The sequence below is a fragment of the Macaca nemestrina genome, chromosome 20 (genome assembly GCF_043159975.1).
Source record: "Macaca nemestrina isolate mMacNem1 chromosome 20, mMacNem.hap1, whole genome shotgun sequence".
NCBI lineage: Eukaryota > Metazoa > Chordata > Mammalia > Primates > Cercopithecidae > Macaca > Macaca nemestrina.
In genome coordinates, this window is record NC_092144.1 from 63,740,389 (window position 1) to 63,762,113 (window position 21,725).

General features: G+C 46.7%; 1 non-coding gene across 1 annotated transcript; it reads right to left on the reverse strand.

Moving 5' to 3' along the window:
• Positions 1-18,160: 18,160 nt before the first annotated feature.
• Positions 18,161-18,263, reverse strand: LOC112429416 (U6 spliceosomal RNA). The gene has a single exon (XR_003021621.1). It is a non-coding gene; the product is annotated as a U6 spliceosomal RNA (small nuclear RNA).
• Between the last annotated feature and the right edge of the window lie 3,462 nt (positions 18,264-21,725).

Here is a 21,725-nt window from a genome sequence, read left to right on the forward strand (position 1 = left end):
GTATGTATTTTTAGACACAGTTTCACCATGTTAACCAGGCTGTTCTTGAATCCTCAGGTGATTCACCGACCTAGGCCTCCCGAAGTGCTGGGATTACAGGTATGAGCCACTATACTTGGGCCTTTCTTCCTAATTTTGAATATGGGACCCATCATGGCTTTGGGTGTCACCTCTTTGCGGGGGCTGTGGTAATCTCTGTCATTTCATTCATTTTTTTATGTGTGCTGTCAAAGCACCAATATGTAGGGATTATTCTTTATGTGAGCATATAGTATATAGAACTTCATTTTTTTTTTGTTTTGATACAGGGTCTCAAAACTATATGATATACATTTCATCATATAATGTTCTATATATAATTATACACACAAAATAGTCTTCTACACACAGAGAACACTCATATCACTTTGGAGTTGTTTTTACTTGTGTATTTTGTTCTGCTTTTTATGAGACGGGGCCTGGCTATATCGCCGAGGCTGGAGTGCAGTGGTGAGATCTCGGCTCACTGCAACCTCCACCTGCCACCTCAGCCTCCTGGATTAGTGTCTACAGGCAGGCACCACCACCTGGCTAAGTTTTGTGTTTTTGGTACTGATGAGGTTTCACCATGTTCCCCAGGCTGGACTCTAACTCCTGAGCTCTAGTGATCCTCCCACGTCAGCCTCCTACAGTGCTGGGGTTAGAGGTGTGAGCCACCCTGCCCCACCTGTACTTGTGTATTTCTGTTCAGATTTTACTGAGGAGTTTTTATGGCCTCGCCTGTGGTCTATCCTGGAGTGTCCCTGTCCTGGAACTCAAGTGAACACTTGGCTTAAAATCCATTGCTGTTCTCTAGAAATCTAGCCCAATTCTTTTGGTTAAATATAAAGTATGCATACTAGGCATTGCTTTCTCTTTCTGGAGATGAAACTCAGGAGGATTGTCCCTCAATGAACAAGAATAACCTGCTGAGCCTTTCAAGCAAGGAACCGGAGATGGTTGTTTTAGGGGTTTATGCTCTGGGTTCCAGAAAACATGTAAATAGGCCCAATAAATGCATCTTTATTTTTCTGTCCATTTTAACCCAGCGAAGGAAGATGTAAACCAAAAACCCACGGTGCTGGAGCAAGAAGGTCTCAGGCTGTGACTCTCCAGAGGGATGCACTTTCTTTTATGTGAAAAAAAAAGAAGGCGCATCCCTTTGGAGCGTTACGGTTTGGGTAAAGCAACGTTGAAGTTGATGCTGATGTTGGTAATATGTTTGCAGAGCATGCTTATCACATTTGGATGATGGCGGGTTTCTGTTTTGTGTTTTGTTTTAAATCGGAGTCTCACTCTGTCGCCCAGGCTGGAGTGCAGTGGCACAATCTTGGCTCACTTCAACTTCCCCTCCTGGGTTCTTCCCCCTCCTGCCTCAGCCTCCCAAGTAGCTGGGATTACAGACATGCGCCACCATGCCCGGCTCAGTTTTTTTATTTGGTAGAGATGGGGTTTCACCATGTTGGTCAGGCTGGTCTTGAACTCCTGATCTCAGGTGATCCACCTGCCTCAGCCTCCCAAAGCATTGGGATTACAGGCGTGAGCCACCATGTCAGGCCTCTTCAACATCTTAGATTTCATTTTGGATGCTCCTGTGGGGACTGTGTGTCCCTGTGCTGGAACTCCAGTGAACACTTGGTTCAAAATCCATTGCTGTTCTCTAGGAATCCAGCCAAATTCTATTGGTGAAATATAAGATATGTGTAGTAGGTATTGCTTTTTCTCTTTGGAGGCAAAACTCAAGAGGATTGGCCCTTGATGAACAAGGCTAACCTGCTGAGCCTTTGAAACAAAGAACTGCAGATGGTCCTTTTAGGGGTTTATGTTCTGGATTCCAGAAAACAGGCAAACAGGGCCAATACATTCATCTTTATTTCTGTGTTCATTTTAACCTGGTCAAGGAAAATTTCTACAAAAAACCCAGGGTGCTGGAGCAAGAAGATCTCAGGCTGTGACCCTCTAGAGGGAAGCACTTTCTGTTGTCTGGAAGAAAAGAATGCGCTTCCCCTTAGAGGGTTACTCTCTGAGAAAAGCAATGTTGAAGTTGATGCAGATCTTGGTAATATATTTGCAGAGCATGCTTATCATCAGACTCGGATGAAGGTGGAGTTCTGTTTTTTGTTTTTTGTTTTTTTTCTAAGACGGTATCTCTGTTGCCCAGGCTGGAATGTGGTGGATGAGGTGGCACTTCCTTTTTTTTTTTTTTTTTGAGATGGAGTCGTGCTCTGTCACCCAGGCTGGAGTGCAGTGGCGCGATCTCGGCTCACTGCAAACTCCACCTCCCGGGTTCATGCCATTCTCCTGCCTCAGGCTCCCAAGTAGCTGGGACTACAGGCGCCGCCACCTCGCCCAGCTCATTTTTTGTATTTTTAGTAGAGACAAGGTTTCGCCGTGTTAGCCAGGATGGTCTTGATCTCCTGTCCTCGTGATCTGCCCGTCTTGGCCTCCCAAAGTGCTGGGATTACAGGCATGAGTCACCGCGCTCGGCGGCACTTCCAACATAGCTCTCTTGGGCTCAAATGGTCCTCTCTTTTGGGATAGAGCCTTAGTCTGTGACCCAGGCTGGAGTGCAGTGACATTATTTCAACTCACTGCAACCTCCACCTCCCAGTTTCAAGCAATTCTCCTGCCTCAGATTCCTGACTGACTGGCATTCTAGGCACCTGACACCATGCCTGGCTAATGTTGGCATTTTTCTTTTTTTTTTTTTTTTTCTGAGATGGAGTTTTGCTATGTTGCCACGCTGTAGTGCACTGGTGCGATCTCGGCTCACTGCAAGCTCCGCCTCCCGGGTTCAAGTGATTCTCCTGCCTCCGCTGCCCGAGTAGCTGGGATTTCAGGCATGTGTCACCACGCCTGGATAATTTTTTGTATTTTTAGTACAGACAGGGTTTCACCATGTTGGTCAGGCTGGTCTCGAACTCCCGACCTCGGGTGATCTGCCTGCCTCAGCCTCCCAAAGTGCTAGGATTGCAGGTGTGAGCCACCGTGCCTGGCCGTTATATATTCTTATCATGTATATGATATCATATACATGCAAAATACTCTTCTACACACAGAGAATACTCACATCACTTTGGGCATTTTTTTGTTTGTTTGCATGTGTGTGTGTGAGTGTTGTTAGTTTATTTGTTTGTGAGACAAGCTCTGGCTGTGTCACCCAGTGTAGAATGCAGTTGTGTAATCTCGGCTTACTGCGACTGCCACCTCCCTCCTAAGCCTGCTGAATTAGTGTCTCCAGGCGTGCACCACCACACCTGGCTCACTTTTGTATTTTTTGTACACATGGGGTTACACCATGTTGCCGGGGCTGGTCTCAAACTCTTGAGCTCAGGTGATCCTCCCGTCGTGGCCTCCTAAAGTGCTGTGATTAGAGGTGTGAGGCACCATGCCTCACTTGTAGTTGTGTATTTCTGTTCAAATTGTGTTGAGGAGTTTTTATGACCAAGCCTGTGGTCTATCCTGGAGGATGTTTGTGTGTACAACTTGTGTGTACAACAATGTATATTCTTTAACATCATAGATTCCATTTTGGAGGCTCCCACTGGGACTGTGTGCTCCTGTCCTGGAACTCAAGTGAACACTTGGCTCTCCATCCATTGCTGTTCTCTAGAAATCCAGCCCGGGTCTCTTGGTAAAGATAAGGTATGTGTCGTAGGCATTGCTTTTTCTCTTTGGAGACAAAACTCAGGAGGATTGCCCCTTGATGAGCAAGGCTAACCTGCTGAGCCTTTGAAGCAAGGAACTGGAGATGGTCCTTTTAGGAGTATATATGTTCTGGAGTCCAGAAAACAGGCAAAGAGGGCCAATAAATGCATCTTTATTTTTGTATCCATTTTAACCCAGTGAAGGAAAATTCCAACAAAAAATCCAGAGTGCTGGAGCAAGAAGGTCTCAGGCTGTGACCCTCTAGAGGGAAGCACTTTATCTTGTGTGAAAGGAAAGAAAGCGCTTCCCTTCAGAGGATTACTCTTTGAGAAAAGCAACGTTGAAGTTGATGCTGATCTTGGTAATAGATTTGCAGAGAATGCTTATCATCAGACATGGATGATGGTGGGGTTTTATGTTTGTTTTGTTTTCTAAGACAGGGTGTCTGTTGCCCAGGCTGGAGTGTGGTGGCCTCTCAAACCTAGATCTCTTGGGTTCAAGGGGCTCTTTTTTTGGGTCAGAGTCTTGCTCTGTGGCCCTGGCTGGAGTGCAGTGTCAGGAACTCTGCTCACTGCAGCCTCTGCCTCCTGGGTTCAAACGATTCTCTTGCCTCAGCCTCCTGAGCAACTGGGATTACAGTCATGTGCCTATAATTTTTGTAGTTTTATTTATTTATTTTTGAGACAGAGTCTTGCTCTTTTGCCCAGGCTGGAGTGCAGTGGTGCAATCTCGGCTCACTGCAACCTCCAACTCCCACCTCGGCCTCCTGAATAGCTGTCTACAGGCGTGCACCACCACATCTGGCTAACTTTTGTATTTTTTGTACAGACATAGTTTCACCATGTTGCCCGGGATGGTGTTGAACTCCTGAACTCAAGTGATCCTCCCACCTCGGCCTCCTGAAGTGCTGTGATTAGAGGTATGAGCCACCGTGTCCCACCTGTGCTTGTGTATTTCTGCACAAATTTTATTGGGGAGCTTTTATGGTATAGCCTGTAGTCCCTCTGGAGGTTCTTTGTGCCTATGACAATGTATATTCTTCAATATGTTACATTCCATTTTGGATGCCTCCATGGGGACCGTGTGTCCCTGTCCTGGAACTCAAGCGAACACTTGGCTCAAAATCCATTGCTATTCTCTAGAAATCCAGCCCAATTCTCTTGGTTAAAGATAGGTACGTCTAGCAGGTACTGCTTTTTCTCTTGGAGACAAAACTCAGGAGCATTGCTCCTCGATGAACAAGGCTAACCTGCTGATTCTTTGAAGGAAGGAACTGGAGATGGTCCTTTTAGGGGTTTATATTCTGGATTCCAGAAAACAGGCAAACAGGGCAAATAAGTGCATCTTTATTTTTGTGTCCATTTTAACCTGGTCAAGGAAGATCCCAACAAAAAATCCACGGTGCTGGAGGTAGAAGATCTCAGGCTGTGACCCTCTAGAGGGAAGCGCTTTCTGTGGTCTGAAAGAAAAGAAAGTGCTTCCTTTTAGAGGGTTACCGTTTGAGAAAAGCCACATTGCACTTGATGCTGATCTTGGTAATACATTTGCAGGGCATGCTTGCTTGGTTGATGGTGCGGTTCTGTTTTTTTTTCTAACACAGGGTGTCTGTCACCCAGGCTGGAGTACGGTGGCACTTTTAACCTAGATCTCTTGGGCTTAAGTGGTCCTCTTTTTTGGGACAGTCTCACTCTGTGACACAGTCTGGAGTACAGTGGCAGGAACACTGCTCATTGCACCCTTTGCCTCCCAGGTTCAAGCCATTCTTTTGACCCAGCCTCCCGAGCAGCTGGGATTACAGGCGTGAGCCACCACACCGGCTAATTTTTGTATTTTTAATAGAGATGGGGTTTCACCATGTTGGTCAGGCTGGTCTCCAGTGACTGACCTTAAGTGAACCCAGGTACCATCAACAAGAGAGCAAAGCCTGTTCTTTGTTTCTGTCTTTGACTCATTGAGACAATCTCGTTCTGTCTCCCCGGCTGGAGTGCAGTAGTGTGATCTCGGTTCACTGCAACCTCCACCCCGTGGGTTCAAGCAATTCTCTTTTTCTTTTGGAGTCAGAGTCTCGACGTGTTTCCCAGGCTGGGATTGCAGAGCTGTACACCCATACTGGTTATTTTGTCTTCTATGTTTTTAGAGACGGTTTTACCATGTTGGCTAGGCTGTTCTCAAACTCCAGACCTCAGGTGAATCGCCTGCTTGGGCCTCCTAAAGACCTTAGTGTGGGTCCTTTTTGCTAATTTTGAATATGGGACCCATCATGAATTTGGGTGTCACCTCTGGGCCGGGGCCGTGGTCATCTCTGTCACTCCATTCATTTTTTATGTGTGCTGTCAAAGCAAGTACTTAGGTGTAGGAATTATTCTTTATGTGAGAATACAGTATATGGAACTTCCTTTTTATGAGACAGGGTCTAATTTCATATAATCCTCTGTATATAATTATATACACACAAAATAGTCTTCTACACACAGAGAGTACTTTTTTTTTTTTTTTTTTTTATTGAGACAGAGTCTCGCTTTGTCGCCCAGGCTGGAGTGCAGTAGTGAGATCTTGACTCACCGCAAGCTTCGCCTCCCGGGTTCAAGTGATTCTCGTGTCTCAGCCTCCCAAATAGCTGGGATTACAGGCGCCCATGCCTACGCCCAGCTAATTTTTGTATTTTTAGTAGAGATGGGGTTTCACCATCTTGGCCAGGCTGGTCTCGAACTCCTGACCTTGTGATCCACCCGCCTCGGCCTCCCAAAGTGCTGGGATGACAGGCGTGAGCTGCTGCACCTGGCCAACACAGAGAATACTCATATTACTTCGGGGTTGTTTTTTGTTTGTGTATTTTTAAAAATTTTTTTGAGACACAATCTGGCTCTATTACCTAGGCTGGAGTGCAGTGTTGTGACGTGACGTCGGCTCATAGCGACCTCTACCTCCCACCTCAGCCTCCTGAATTAGTCTCTACAGGCATTAACCACCACACGCGGTAACCTTTGTATTTTTGGACAGATGAGGTTTCACCATGTTACCCAGGCTAGTCTTGAACTCCTGAGCTCAAGTGATCCTCCCACCTCCAACTCCTAAAGTGCTGGGATTACAGGTGTGAGCCACTACACCCCACCTGTACCTGCGTATTTCTTTTCAAATTTTATTGAGGAGCTTTTACAGCCTCGGCAGTGGTCTATCCTGGAGAATGTGTGTATGACAATGTATATTCTTTTCTTTTTTTTTTTTTTTCTGAGATAGAGTCTCACTCTGTCACCAAGACTGGAGTGCAATGGCATGATCTTGGTTCACTGCAACCTCTGCCTCCTGGGTTCAAGCAGTCCTCCTGCCTCAGGTTGCTGAGTAGCTGGGATTACAGGCGTGCGCCACCATGCCCGGCTAATTTAGATTCCATTTTGGATGCTCCCATTGGGACTGTGTGTCCCTAGGCTGGAACTCAAGTCAACACTTGGCTCAAAATCCATTGCTGTTCTCTAGACATCCAGCCCAATTCTCTTGGTTAAAGATAAGGTATATGTAGTAGGCATTGCTTTTTTTCTCTTTAGGGACAAAACTCAGGAGGATTGTCCGTTGATAAACAAGGCTAAGCCTTTGCTTCAAAGGCTGCTGAGCCTTTGAAGCAAAGAACTGGAGATGGTCCTTATAGGGGTTTACGTTCTGGATTTCAGGAAATATGCAAACAGGGCCAATAACTGCATCTTTATTTTTGTGTCCATTTTGACCTGGTCAAAAAAATTCCAACAACAACAAAAAACCAGTGTTGAAGCAAGAGTATGTCAGGCTGTGACCCTCCAGAGGGAAGCACTTTCTGTTGTCTGAAAGAAAGCAAAGCGCTCCCCTTTAGAGGATTACGGTTTGAGTAAAGCAGCATTGAAGTTGGTGCTGATCTTTGTAATACATTTGCAGAGCATGCTTACCATCAGACTTGGAGGATGGTGGGCTTCTGTTTTTGTTGTGTTTTTTTCTAAGACAGGTTCTCTGTTGCCCAGACTGGAGTGCGGTGGCGCTTCCAACCTAGATCTCTTGGGCTCGAGTGATCTTTTATTTTATTTTATTATTTTTTGAGACGGAGTCTCACTCTGTCGCCCAGGCTGGAGTACGGGGGCAGGATCGCTTGCCGCAACTACAGGCTCCCAGGTTCCAGACATTCTCCCACCTCAACCTCGCAAGTAGCTAGGATTATGAGCACCCACCATCACGCCCTGCTTTTTGTATTTTTAGACAAGGAAGGTTTCACCATGTTGGCCAGGCTGGTCTCAACTCTTGACCTTAAGTGGTCCTCCTCCCTGGCCTCCCAAAGTGCTGGGATTACAGGCCTGAGCCACCGCGCCCGGCCTCTAGTGGCCCTCTTGAGTCAGCCTCCCAAGTAGTTGGGACTACATGGGGCGTGCCACCACACTTGGCTCAGTTTTAAATGTTCGGTAGAGTTGGGGTGTCTTTTGCCCAGGATCGTCTGATCTCTGCAGCTTATGAGATCCTACACGTGTGAGCCACCTCGTCCTGATGACCCATTTCAAAGATAGTTGACATGGCCAGGCATCACGCCGCTGCAGATGCCGGGGTCGGAGGGTCGTTTGATTTCCAGGCTATACCATGCACAGATCACACCTTTGAATAGCCACAGCACTCCAGCCTGGGCCAGCATAGCAAGACCCCATCTCTTTAAAAACATAGATTACATGGTACCTGGTTCCGGAGGCCCCATCTGGGTTCGTTATTTGAAATTGGCCTCCCATCAATTTAGTGTAATCAATCCAAATCATTTCCTTCACTAAGAGAGTAAGTAGCCGGGGCATGGTGCCTCATGCCTGTAACCCCAGCACTGTGGGAGGCCAAGGCAGGCAGATCGCCTTAGGTCAGGAGTTAAAGACCAGCCTGGCCAAGATGGTGAAACCGCGTCACTACTAACAATACAAAAATTAGCCGGGCGTGGTGGCGGGCACCTGTAACCCCAGCTGCTCTGGAGGCAGGAGAACGGCTTGAACCTGAGAGGCGGAGGTTGCAGTGAGCTGAGATTGTGCCACTGCCCTCCATCCTGGGCAACTGAGCTGGACTGTGACTTTAAAAAAAAAAAAAAAAAGGTAAGTAAGCCTTCAAGTCTATCTGGTCTTAATTTGTAATCTCAAATGGATGCCCATATTAACAATTTTCTTGTTTTCCTGTTTGTGTCTTTTTAGTTTAATCTGCTTGTCCTTGACACTGAAATATTTTTCTCTCCAACGACTTCCCACGGTTTCTCGGAACAGACCTGCTTTCTCTGCAGGAATGGTATAGTGGATTCAACCGTCACCCACTAAGGCCAACCCCCGTGACTTCTTTGACTGCAGCTGCCCTGTTTATACTATTTTCTTCAGCTAATGATTCCAAAGTACCATTTCAACAGGCGACACCTCGCATCTAAATGCCAGTTGCCTGGTAAGCTGTGAAATGTTTGCTGTGGCTATTATAAGAAATAAACGATTGTAGACAAGATGAGTCTTAGTGGCAGTGATAAACATCACATGGGACAAAACCACAGATACGTCCGCAAAAACCTTGAGAACCGTAGAAGAGGCTCCCCAGTAACAGGTGGGATGCATGGGCAGCTCTTCTTCTTACCATTCACCCAAATTCTTTCTTTCTTTCTTTTTATTTTTGAGTCTTGCCCTGTCACCCAGGCTCACTGCAACCTCTGCCTCCCGGGTTAAAGAGATTCTCCTGCCTCAGCTTCCTGAGTACTTGGGATACAGACACCCACCAGCACAACCAGCTAAGTTTTGTATTTTTAGTAGAGACAGAGTTTTGCCATGTTGGCCAGGCCTGGTCTTGAATTCCTGACCTCAGGTGATCCACCCGCCTCGGCCTCCCAAAGTGCTGGCATTACAGGCGTGAGCCACCATGCCCGGCCTCTTCAACATCTTAGATTCCATTTTGGATGCTCGCATGAGGACTGTGTGTCCCTGTGCTGGAACTCAGGTGAACACTTGGCTCTCCACCCATTGCTGTTCTCTAGAAATCCAGCCCGGTTCTCTTGGTTAATAAGGTATGTGTATTGGGCATTGCTTTTTGTCTTTGGGGACAAAATTCAGGAGGGTTGTCCCTTGATGAACAAGGCTAACCTGCTGAGCCTTTGAAGCAAAGAACTGGAGATGGTCGTTTTAGGGGTTTATGTTCTGGATTCCAGAAAACAGGCAAACAGGGGCAATACATGCATCTTTATGTTTTGTGTCCAGTTAAACTGGTCAGGGAAAATTTTAACAAAAATCCCAGAGTGTAGGAGCAAGACGATCTCAGGCTGTGACTCTCCAAAGGGAAGAATTTTCTGTTGCCTGAAAGAAAACGCACTTCCCTTTCGAGTGTTACCGTTTGAGAAAAGCAACGCTGAAGTTGATGCTGATCTTGGTAATAACTGCAGAGACGGCTTATAATCAGACATGGAGGATGGTGGGGTCCTGTTTGGTTGTTATTGTCGTTTTTCTAAGACAGGCTGTGGTGTGGTGGCACTTCCAACCTAGGTCTCTTGGGCTCAGATGGTCCTCTTTTTTCAGACAGTCTTGCTCTGTGACCCAGGCTGGAGTATAGTGATGCGATCTCGGCTCACTGCAACCTCTGCCTCCCAGTTTCAAGCGATTCTTCTGCTTCACATTCCTGAGTAGCTGGGATTATAGGTGCCTCACACCACACCTGGCTAATAGTTGCATGTTATTTATTCATGTATTTATTTGTTTTGAGACGGAGTCTCACTGTCACTCAGGCCGGAGGACAGTGGCAGGACCCTTGGCTCACTCAAACCTTTGCCTCTTGGGTTCAAGCAAGTCTCCTGCCTCAGCCTCCTGAGTAACTGGAATCACAGGCACCCGTCATCATGCCCGGCTACTTTTATTTTATTTTTTTGTAGAGAATGGGTTTCACCATGTTGGCCAGGCTGGTCTCAAACCCCTGACCTCAAGTGAGCCACCCAAAGTGCTGGGATTACAGGCGTGAGCCACTGCGCTCGGCCAACAATGTATATTCTTCAACATCGTAGATTCCGTTTTGGATGTTCCCATCAGGACTGTGTGCCCCGTCCTGGAACTCAAGTGAACACTTGGCTCAAAATCCATTGCTGTTCTCTAGAAATCCAACCTAATTCTCATGGTTAAACATAAGGTATGTGTTGTAGGCATTGCTTTTTCTGTAGACAGAACTCAGGAGGATCGTCCCTTGATGAACAAGGCTAACCTACTGAGCCTTTGAAGCAAGGAACTGGAGATGGTCCTTTTAGGGGTTTATGTTCTGGATTCCAGAAATCACGCAAACAGGGCCAATACATGCGTCCTCATTTTTGTGTCCATTTTAACCTGGTGAAGGGAAAATTCCAACAAAAAACCCACAGTGCTGGAGCAAGAAGAGCTCAGGCTGTGACCGTCTAGAGGGAAGCACTTTCTGTTGCTTGAAAGAAGGGAAAGCGCTTCCTTTTAGAGGATTACTCTGAGAAAAGCCATGTTGAGGTTCACACTGATCTTAGAGAGCATGCTTATAATCAGACTTGGATGTTGGGGTTTTGTGGGGTTTGTTTTTTTTTTTTTTTTCTAAGACAGGGTGTCTGTTGCCCAGGCTGGAGTGTGGTGACCCCTCCAACCTAGATCTCTTGGGTTCAAGGGGCCCTCTTTTTTAGAACAGAGTCTTGCTCTGTGGCCCTGGCTGGAGTGCAGTATCAGGAACTTCACTCACTGCAACCTCTGCCTCCTGAGTTCAAGCGATTCTCCTGCCTCAGCCTCCCGAGCAGCTGGGATTACAGGCATGTGCCACCACACCCGGCTAATTTTTATATATCATTATTATTATTATTTTATTCATTTTAGAGACAGAGTCTCCCTCTGTCGCCCAGGCTGGCGTGCACTGGTACGATCTCGGCTCACTGCAACCTCCAGCTCCCACCACTGCCTCTGCAGTCATGCACCACCACACCTGGCTTTTTTTTTTTTTTTTTTTTTTTTACCGGATGTGGTTTCACCATGTTGCCCAGGTTGGTCTTGAACTCCTTAGCTCAGGTGATCCTTCCGCTGTGGCCTCCTAAAGTGCTGGGATTAATGGTGTGAGCCATCGTGCCCCACCAGTACTTGTGTGTTTCTGCTTAGATTTTACTGAAGAGCTTTTACAGGGGGTATCCTGTGGTCTGCCCTGCAGGATGTTTGTGCCCACAACAATGTATATTCTTCCACATCTTAGATTCCATTTTGGATGCCTCCATGGGGACTGTGTGCTCCTGTCTTGGAACTCAAGCGAACACTTGGCTCAAAATCCCTTGGTGTTCTCTAGAAATCCAGCCCAGTTCTCTTGGTTAAAGATAAGGTATGTGTAGTCAGCATTGCTTTTCCTCTTTGGGAACAAAACTCGGGAGGATTGCCCCTTGATGAACAAGGCTAACCTGCTGATTCTTTGAAGGAAGGAACTGGAGATGGTCCTTTTAGGGGTTTATGTTCTGGAGTCCAGAAAATGTGCAAACAGGGCAAATACATGCATCTTAATATTTGTGTCCATTTTAACCCGGGCAAGGAAGAGTCCAACAAAAAATCCACGGTGCTGGAGGTAGAAGGTCTCAGGCTGTGACCCTCTAGAGGGAAGCGCTTTCTGTGGTCTGAAAGAAAAGAAAGTGCTTCCTTTTAGAGGGTTACCGTTTGGGAAAGCCACGTTGCAGTTGGTGCTGATCTTGGTCATGCATTTGCAGAGCAATGCTTGTCATCAGACTCGGATGATGGTGGGCGTCTGTTTTTCGTTTTTTGGTTTTTTTTTCTTTTTTCTTTTTCTTGAGATGGAGTTTCATTCTTGTTGCCCAGGCTGGAGTGCAGTGGCGCAATCTCGGCTCACCACAACCTCCGCCAACCGGGCTCAAGCAATTCTCCTGCCTCAACCTGCTAAGTAGCTGGGATTATAGGCATCTCCTTCCACACCCAGCTGATTTTGTATTTTTAGTAGAGGTGGGGTTTCTCAATGTTGGTCAGGCTGGTCTCGAACTCCTGACCTCAGGTGATCCACCCACCTCGGCCTCCCAAAGTCCTGGGACTACAGGTGTGAGCCACAGTACCCGGCTGTTTTGATTTTTTCTAAGACGAGGTCTCTATTGCCCAGGCTGGAGTGCGGTGGCACTTTTAACCTAGATCTCTTGGGCTCGAGTGGTCCTCTTTTTTGGGACAGTCTCGCTGTGACCCAGGCTGGACTACACTGGCAGTAACACTGCTCACTGCACCTTTTGCCTCCCAGGTTCAAGCCATTCTCCTGACCCAGCCTCCCAAGCAGCTGGGATGACAGGCATGAGCCAGCACGCCCGGCTATTTTCTGTATTTATTTATTTATTGTTGAGATAGAATCTCGCTCTTGCCCAGGTGCAGTGGCACAGTCTCTGCTCACGGCCACCTCCTCCTCTCAGGTTCAAGTGATCCTCCTGCCTCAGCCTCCCAAGTACCTGGGATTATCGATGCCCACCAACACGTCCGGCTAATTTCTGTATTTTTTCAGTAGAGACAGGGTTTCCACATGTTGGCTAGCCTAGTCTCCTTAAGTGAGCCCATGCACAGGCAAGAAGAAAGCAAGTCCCATTCTTTGTTTCTGTCTTTGACTTGTTGAGACACTCTTGCCCTGTCACCCAGTTTGGAGTGCAGTAGCATGATCTCGGCTCGCTGCAATCTCTGCCTCTTGGGTTCAAACAATTCTCTCTTTTTTTTTTGGAGTCAGAATCTCACTGTGTCTCCAAGGCTGGACTGCAGTGGTGCGATCTCAGCTCACTGCAACATCAGCCTTCCAAGTAGCTGGCATTGCAGACGCCTATCTGCACGCCAGTTATTTTGTCTTCTGTATATTTTTTTTAGAGACAGTTTCTCTATGTTGGCCAGGCTGTGTTCTCAAACTCCTGACCTCAGGTGATTTGCTGACGTAGGCCTCCCGAAGTGCTGGGATTACAGGCATGAGCCACTACACTTAGCCTTTTTTCCTAATTTTGAATATGGGACCCGTCATGAATTTGGACATCACCTCCGTGCAGGGGCCGTGGTAATCTCTGTCGCTCCATTCATTTTTTATGTGTGCTGTCAAAGCAAGCACTAATATGTGGGAATTATTCTTTATGTGAGCATATAGTATATGGAACTTTGTTTTTCTTGAGACAGGGTCTCCAAAATATATACATGGCATCATATAATCTTCTGTGTATAATTCGTACACACAAAGTAGTCTTCTACACACAGAGAATACTCTTTATCACTTTGGAGTTTTTGTTTGTGTATTTTTTTTTTGAGACACAATCTGGCTCTGTTGCCCAGGCTGGAGTGCAGTCTTGTGACCTCAACTCACTGCAGCCTCTACTGCCCACCTCAGCCTCCTGAATTCGTGTCTACAGGCATGAACCACTAGACCTGGCTATCTTTTGTATTTTTGCAGATGAGGTTTTGCCCTGTTGGGCGGGCTGGTTTTGAACTCTTGAGCTCATGTAATTTTCCCGCCTTCGACTCCTAAAGTGCTGGGATTAGAGGTGTGAGCCACTGCACCCCACCCGTACTTCTGTATCAAATGTTATTGAGGAGCTTTTACAGCCTAGGCAGTGCTCTATCCTGAAGAATGTTTGTATGTACAACAATGTATATTCTTTTTTTTTTTTTTTTTCTGAGAGTCTCTGTCGCCCAGGCTGGAGTGCAGTAGCATGAACTCATCTCACTGCAACTTCCGCCTCCCGGGTTCAAGCAATTCTCCTGCCTCAGCCTCCTGAGTAGCTGGCATTACAGGTGAGTACCACCACGCTCGGCAAATTTAGATTCCATTTTGGATGCTCCCATCATGACTGTGTGTCCCTGTGCTGGAACTCAAGTGACCATGACTCAAAATCCATTGCTGTTCTCTAGAAATCCAGCTCAATTCTCTGGGTTAAAGATAAGGTATGTGTAGTGGGCATTGCTTTTTCTCCTTGGAGACAAAACTCAGGAGGATTCCCCTTGATGAGCAAGGCTAACCTGCTGAGCCTGGAGATTGTCCTTTATGTGCTGGATTCCGGAAAATAGGCAAACAGGGCTAATGAATGCATCTGTATTTTTGTGTCCATCTTAACCTGGTCAAGGAAAATTTCAACAAAAATCCCTGAGTGCTGGAGCGAGAAGATTTCATGCTGTGACTCTCTGGAGGGAAGCGCTTTCTGTTGTCTGAAAGAAAACAAAGCGCTTCTCTTTAGAGAGTTACGGTTTGAGAAAAGCAACGTTGAAGTTGATGCTGATCTTGGTAATGCATTTGCAGAGCATGCTTATCAGACTTGGACGATGGTGGGGTTCTGTTTTGGTTTTGTTTTTTTCCAAGACCAGTCTCTGTTGCCCAGGCTGGAGAGGGATAGCACTCCAACCTAGATCTCTTGGGGCCAAGTTTTGCTCTATTATTTTATTTTATTTTGTTTTGTTTTATTTATTTTATTTTATTTGAGATGGAGTTTCGCTCTTGTTGGCCAGGCTGAAGTGCAATGGCGCGATCTCGGCTCACCGCAACCTGCACCTCCCAGGTTCAAGTGATTCTCCTGCCTTGGCCCCCTAGTAGCTGGGGTTACAGGCATGTGCCACCACGCCCGGCTAATTTTGTATTTTTAGTAGAGACGGGGTTTCTCCATGTTGGTCAGGCTGGTCTCGAACTCCCGACCTCATGGAGCGTGCCACCAGACTGGGCTCAGGTTTTAATTTTTGGTAGAGATGGGGTCTCTTTTGCCCGGGATGGTCTCAACTGCACTTAAGTGATTCTCAATGTGTAAGCCACCTTTTCCTGATGACCCATTTCAAAGACAGGGGACACAGCCAGGCATCCTGGGGCACACAGAGTCCCAGTTACTGCAAAGGCTAGGGTGGAAGGGTCCTTTCTTTGATTTCCAGGCTATAACATGCACTGATCACACCTTTGAATAACCACTGCACTCCAGCCTGGGCCACATAGCATGATCCCATCTCTTTAAAGACACAGATTACATGGCACCTGGTTCCAGAGGCTCCATTTGGGTTGGTCACTTCAAACACAGACGTCTCATCAGTTTAGTTTAATTAATCCAAACCATGTTTCCTTCATTAGGAGAGTAAGGGCTGGGCGTGGTGGCTGACACCTTTAATCCAAGCACTTTGGGAGGCCGAGGCAGGCTGATCATGAGGTCAGGAGTTCGAGACCAGCCTGACCAACATGGTGAACCCCCATCTCTACTAAAAATACAAAAATTAGGTGGGCGTGGTGGTGCGTGCTTGTAATCCCAGCTACTCAGGAGGCTGAGGCAACAGAATCGCTTCAACCCAGGAGGCAGAGCTTGCGGTGAGCCAAGATTGCACAGGTGCACTCCAGCCTGGGCGACAGAGCGAGACTCCATCTCAAAACAAAAAAAACAAAACAACAACAAAAAAATGTAGGCCTCCACATCTATGCAGTCTATTCTGTAATCCCCAATGGATGTCAATATTAATACAATTTTCGTATTTTTTCTATTTATTTGTGTCTTTTTAATTGAATCTCCTTGTCCCTGACACTAAATATTTTTTATTTTTATTTATTTTTATTTTTTTGAGATAGTCTTGCTCTGTCACCCCGGCTGCAATGCAGTAGCGCAATCTCAGCTTACTGCAGCCTCTGTCTCCCGGGTTCCAGTGATTCTCCTTCCCTGCCTCCAGGGTAACTGGGATTTTCAGACACACACCACCACGCTCAGCTAATTTTTTTGTATTTTTAGTAGAGACGGGGTTTCACCATGTTGGGCAGGCTGGTCTTGAACTCTTGAACTAAGGTGATCCGCCCCCCTTGGTCTCCCAAAGTGCTGAGATTAGGGATAAGGCTAACCTCCTTATTCTTTGAAGCAAGGAACTGGAGATAGTCTTTATATAGGGGTTTATGTTCTGGATTCTAGAAAACATGCAAACAGGGCAAATAAATACATCTTTATTTTTGTGTCCATTTTAACCTGGGCAAGGAAAATTCCAACAAAAAACCCAGAGTGCTGGAGCAAGAAGATTTCATGCTGTGACCCTACAAAGGCAAGCACTTTCTCTTGTCTAAAAGAAAAGAAGGTGCTTCCCTTTGCAGTGTTACGGTTTGAGAAAAGCAACGTTGAAGTTGATGCTGATCTTGGTAATACATTTGCAGAGCATGCTTATCATCAGACTTGGATGATTAAGGGGGTCTGTTTTGGTTTTGCTTTTTTATTCTAAGACAGGGTCTCTGTTGCCCAGGCTGGACTGCAGTGCCACATCCAACCTAGGTCTCTTGGATTCAAATGGTTTTTTTAGGGGGCAGAGTCTCTTTCTATCACCCAGGCTGAAGTGCAGTGATGTGATCACTGCAACCTCCGCCTCCCGGGTTCAAGCAATTCTTCTGCCTCAGCCTCCTGTGTAGCTGGAATTACGGGAGCCCAATACCGCACCTGGCTACTTTTTGTATTTTTTTTTTTTTTTTTAGTAGAGATGGAATTTCACCATGTTGGCTAGACTGGTCTCAAACCCCTGACCGCAAGGGAGCCACCTGCCTCTGCCTCCCAAAGTGCTAGGATTACAAGTATGAGCCACCACGCCTGGCCTAATTTTTATATTTTCAGCAGAGACGGGGTTTCACCATGTTGTCCAGGCTAGTCTCAGCTCCTGACCTTAGGTGATCCACCAGTCTCTGCCTCCCAAAGTACTGAGAATACAGGCATGAGCCACTGCACCTGGCCATCAACACCTTTTACTCCGTGGAAATTATTTTGGCACTTGTTTACAGAATCTCACGTGGGGTCAGGTAGAGTTGAAGGGGACCCCAATGTCCCTGCAGATGGGATGTGCACTGCTTAGCAGGAGCACGGAGGTGGAGTGTGTGGGGTTTGAGTTTTCATTGGGGAAATAAAGCCGAAATCTTGGGTGCATGACCAGGTCATATATGCAACAAGACGGGGTCTCACTATGCTGCCCAGGCTAAAGTGGGCTCAGATCCTCCTGCCTCTGCCCCTGCCCAGTCCTTAGTAGCAGGGACTATATGTGAATTTTATTAACCCATGCACAGAAAGAGGAAAGTAAGGACTATTCTTTGAGTCACGCCCCACCCCCAGTTACATTTGTATTTCAGATAAACAATGTATTTGAGATGTACTTGAACAACAAATGATTTGCTATTTAGGTGTGGGCATCTTTTTTTTTTCCCCCCGTAATTTTCAATATAGGAAAAGGCTGGGTATGGCAACTCTCACACCTGTAATTCCATCATTTTGGGAGGCCAAGGCAGGTGGATCACCTGAGGTTAGTTGTTCGAGACCAGCCTGGCCATCATGGAGAAACCCCATCTCTACTAGAAATACAAAAATTAGCTCGGAATGGTGGTAGTTCACACCTTTAATCCCAGCTACTCAGGAGGCTGAGGCAGGAGAATCCCTTGAAGCCGGGAGGCTGAGCTTTCGGTGAACTGCGATCGTGCTACTGAACTCCAGCCTGGGTAACAGAATGAGACTCCGTCTCAAAAAAAAAAAAAAAAAAAAAAAAAAAACCAAAATAAAAATTAAAAAATTAAATAGATAAATATGGGACCATCATGAATTTGGTTGTCACGTTTGTGCAGGGGCCATGTTAATCTCTGTCATTCCAATTTTTTTTTATGTGCCCTGCCAAAGCAAGCACTGACGTGTAGGAATTACTGTTCCTATGAACATACAATATATGGTGCTTTCTTTGAGACATGGTCTCAAAAATGTATGATGTAGCCAGGCGCGGTGGCTCACGACTGTAATCTGAGCACCGTGGGAAGCCCACGTGGGTAGATCATCTGAGGTCAGGAGTTCAAGACCAGTCTGACCAACATGGCGAAAATCCATCTCTACTAAAAATACAACCAAGAAACAAAAAAAAAAATTAGCCAGGTGTGGTGGTGGGTGCCTCTAATCCCAGCTACTCAGGAGACTGAGGCGGGAGAATCGCTTGAACCCAGGAGGCAGAAGTTGGTGTGAGCCGAGATAGCACCACTGCATCCAGCCTGGGCGACAGAGTGAGATTCCGTGTCAAAATAAAAGAAGAACTCATGCAGTGACCCTCTAGATGGAAGCACTGTCTGTGGTCTAAAAGAAAAGATCGTGCATCCTTTTAGAGTGTTACCGTTTGAGAGAAGCAACGGTGGAGTCAATGCTGATCACGGTAATACTTTTGCAGAGCGTGTTTATCATCAGACTTGGGTGCTGGTGGGGTTCTGGGTTCTGTTTTTGATTTGAAATTTTTCCAAGACAGGCTTTCTGTTGCCCAGGCAGGAGTGGGTGGCACCTCCAACCGAGATCTCTTGGGCTGAAGTGGTCTTTTTATGTTTTGTTTTTTTGAGACGCGCTCTCGTTTGGTTGGGAGTGCAGTGGTAGCAGGATCTCTGCTCACCAGAAACTCTGCCTCCCAGCTTCCAGTGATTCTCCCATATCAGCCTGCCAAATCCTTGGGAGTTTAGGAGCCCGCCATCATGTCCTGCACTCTTGTTGCCCATCCTGGAGAGCACTGGCACGATCTAGGCTCACTGCAACCTCTGCCTCCCAGGTTCCAGTGATTCTCCTGCCTCAGCCTCCCAGGTAGCTGGGATTACAGGCGCCTACTGCCCCACCCAGCTAATTTTTATGTTTTTAGTAGAGACCGGGTTTTACCATGTTGGCCAGGCTGGTATCCTGCTTTCAGGTGATCACTAGCGTTGGCCTCCCAAAGTACTGGGATTACAGGCGTGAGCCACCGCCTCTAATCTCAGGTGGTCCTTTTAAGTCAGCCTAGCCTGTGATCTATCCTGGAGGATGTTTGTGTGTGCAACAATGTATATTCTTCAACATTGTAGATTCCATTTTGGATGCTCCCATCGGGACTGTGTGTCCCTGGGCTGGAACTCCAGTGAACTCAAACATCCATTGCTCCATCCATTGCTCCATCCATTCCATCCATTGCTCCAAACATCCATTGCTCCAGTGGACTCAAACATCCATTGCTGTTCTCTAGAAATTCAGTGCAATTCTCTTGGTTGAAGATAAGGTATGTGTATTGGGCATTGCTTTTTCTCTTTGGGAACAAAACTCGGGAGGATCGTCCCTTGATGAGCAAGGCTAACCTGCTGAGCCTTTGAAGCAAGGAACTGGAGATGGTCCTTTTAGGGGTTTATGTTCTGGATTCCAGAAAACAGGCAAACAGGGGCAATAAATGCATCTTTATTGTTGTGTCCATTTTAACCTGGTCAAGGAAGATTTCAACAAAAAACCCAGAGTGCTGGAGCGAGATCCCAAGCTGTGACCCTCCAAAGGGAAGCACTTTCTGTTTGTTGTCTGAGAGAAAACAAAGTGCTTCCTTTTAGAGTGTGACCGCTTGGGAAAAGCAGCGTTCAGGATGGTGCTGATCTTGGTCATGCATTTGCAGAGCATGCTTGTCATCAGACTTGGATGATGGTGGGAGTCTGTTTCTGTTTTGCTTTCCTTTTTTTGTTTTTTATTTGTTTGTTTTTTTCTACGACAAGGTCTCTGTTGCCCAGGAGAGACTACAAAGGCACTTTTAACATAGGTCTCTTGGGCTCAGATGGTCCTTTTATGGGACACAGTCTTGCTCTGTGACCCAGGCTGGAGTACAGTGGTGCAATCTCAGCTCACTGCAACCTCCACCTCCTGGGTTCAAGCGATTCTCCTGCCTCAGCTTCCTGAGTAGCTGGGATTACGGGCGCCTGACATCACACTCGGCTAATATTTGTATTTTTCTTTTTTATTCATTCATTTATTTATTTTTGAGATGGAGTCTCGCTGTCACCCAGCCTGGAGGGCAGTGGCATGAACCTGACCTCTGCCTCTCGGGTTCAAGCAATTCTCCTGCCTCAATCTCCTGAGTAGCTGGAATTACAGGCACCTGCCACTACACCCGACTACTTTTTGAATTTTTTTTTCTTTTTTTTTTTTTTTTTTAAGTAAACTTGGGGTTTTACCATGTTGGCCAGGCTGGTCTCAAACCCCTGACCTCAAGTGACCCGCTGGCCTCGACCTCCCAAAGTGCTGAGAATACAGGCGTGAGCCACGGTGCATGGCCATCAACACCTTTTACTTTATGGAAATTATCTGGCACTGGGATAGAACCTCATGTGGGGTCAGGTGGAGTTGAAGGGACCTCAGCGTCCGTTACAGATGGGATGTGCACTGCTTAGCAAGAGTACAGAGGTGGAGTGTGTGGGGTTTGAGTTTTCATTGGGGAAATGAAGCTGAAATCTTGGGTGCATGACCAGGTCATCTATGCAATGAGACGGGGTCTCACTATGCCGCCCAGGCTAAAGTGAGCTTGGATCCTCCTGCCTCTGCCCCTCCCCAGTCCTTGGTAGATGGGACTGCATGTGAATATTAACCCATGCACAGGCAAGAAGAAAGTAAGGACTATTCTTTGATTCACACCCGGCCCCCAGTTAAACTTGTATTTTAGATAAACGATGTATTTGAGATGTACTTGAACTACAAATGATTTACTGGTTAGGTGTGGATATCTGTTTGTTGGTTTATTTTTCCTAATTTTAAATATGAGACTAGTCTCCATGTGGTGGCTCTTGTCTGTAATTCCTGCACTTTGTGAGGCTGAGACAGGAGGATCACCTAAGGTCAGTTGTTTGAGACCAGCCTGGCCAACATGGTGAAACCCTGTCTGTTTCCATAGAAAAATCAGCCAGGCGTGGTTGTGCACACCTGTAATCCCGGCTACTCGGGAGGCTGCGGCAGAAGAATCGCTTGAAGCCAGGAGGCTGAGCTTTCAGTGAGCTAAGATTGCGCCACTGCACTCCAGCCTGGGCAACAGAGGGAGATTCAGTCTCAAGAAAGTAAAAAATAGGCCGGGCACGGTGGCACATGCCTGTAATCCCAGCACTTTGGGAGGCCGAGACAGGAGGATCACCTGAGGTCGAGAGTTCAAGACCAACAGGGCCAACACGGCAAAGCCTCTTCTACTAAAAATACAAAAATTACCTAGGTGCAGTGGTACAGATCTGTGATTCCGGCTACTCGGAGGCTGAGAATCACTTGAACCCAGGAGGAGGAGATTTCAGTAAGCTGAAATCATGCCATTGCATTCCAGCCTGAGCCACAGAGTGAGATGCCATCTCAAAAATAA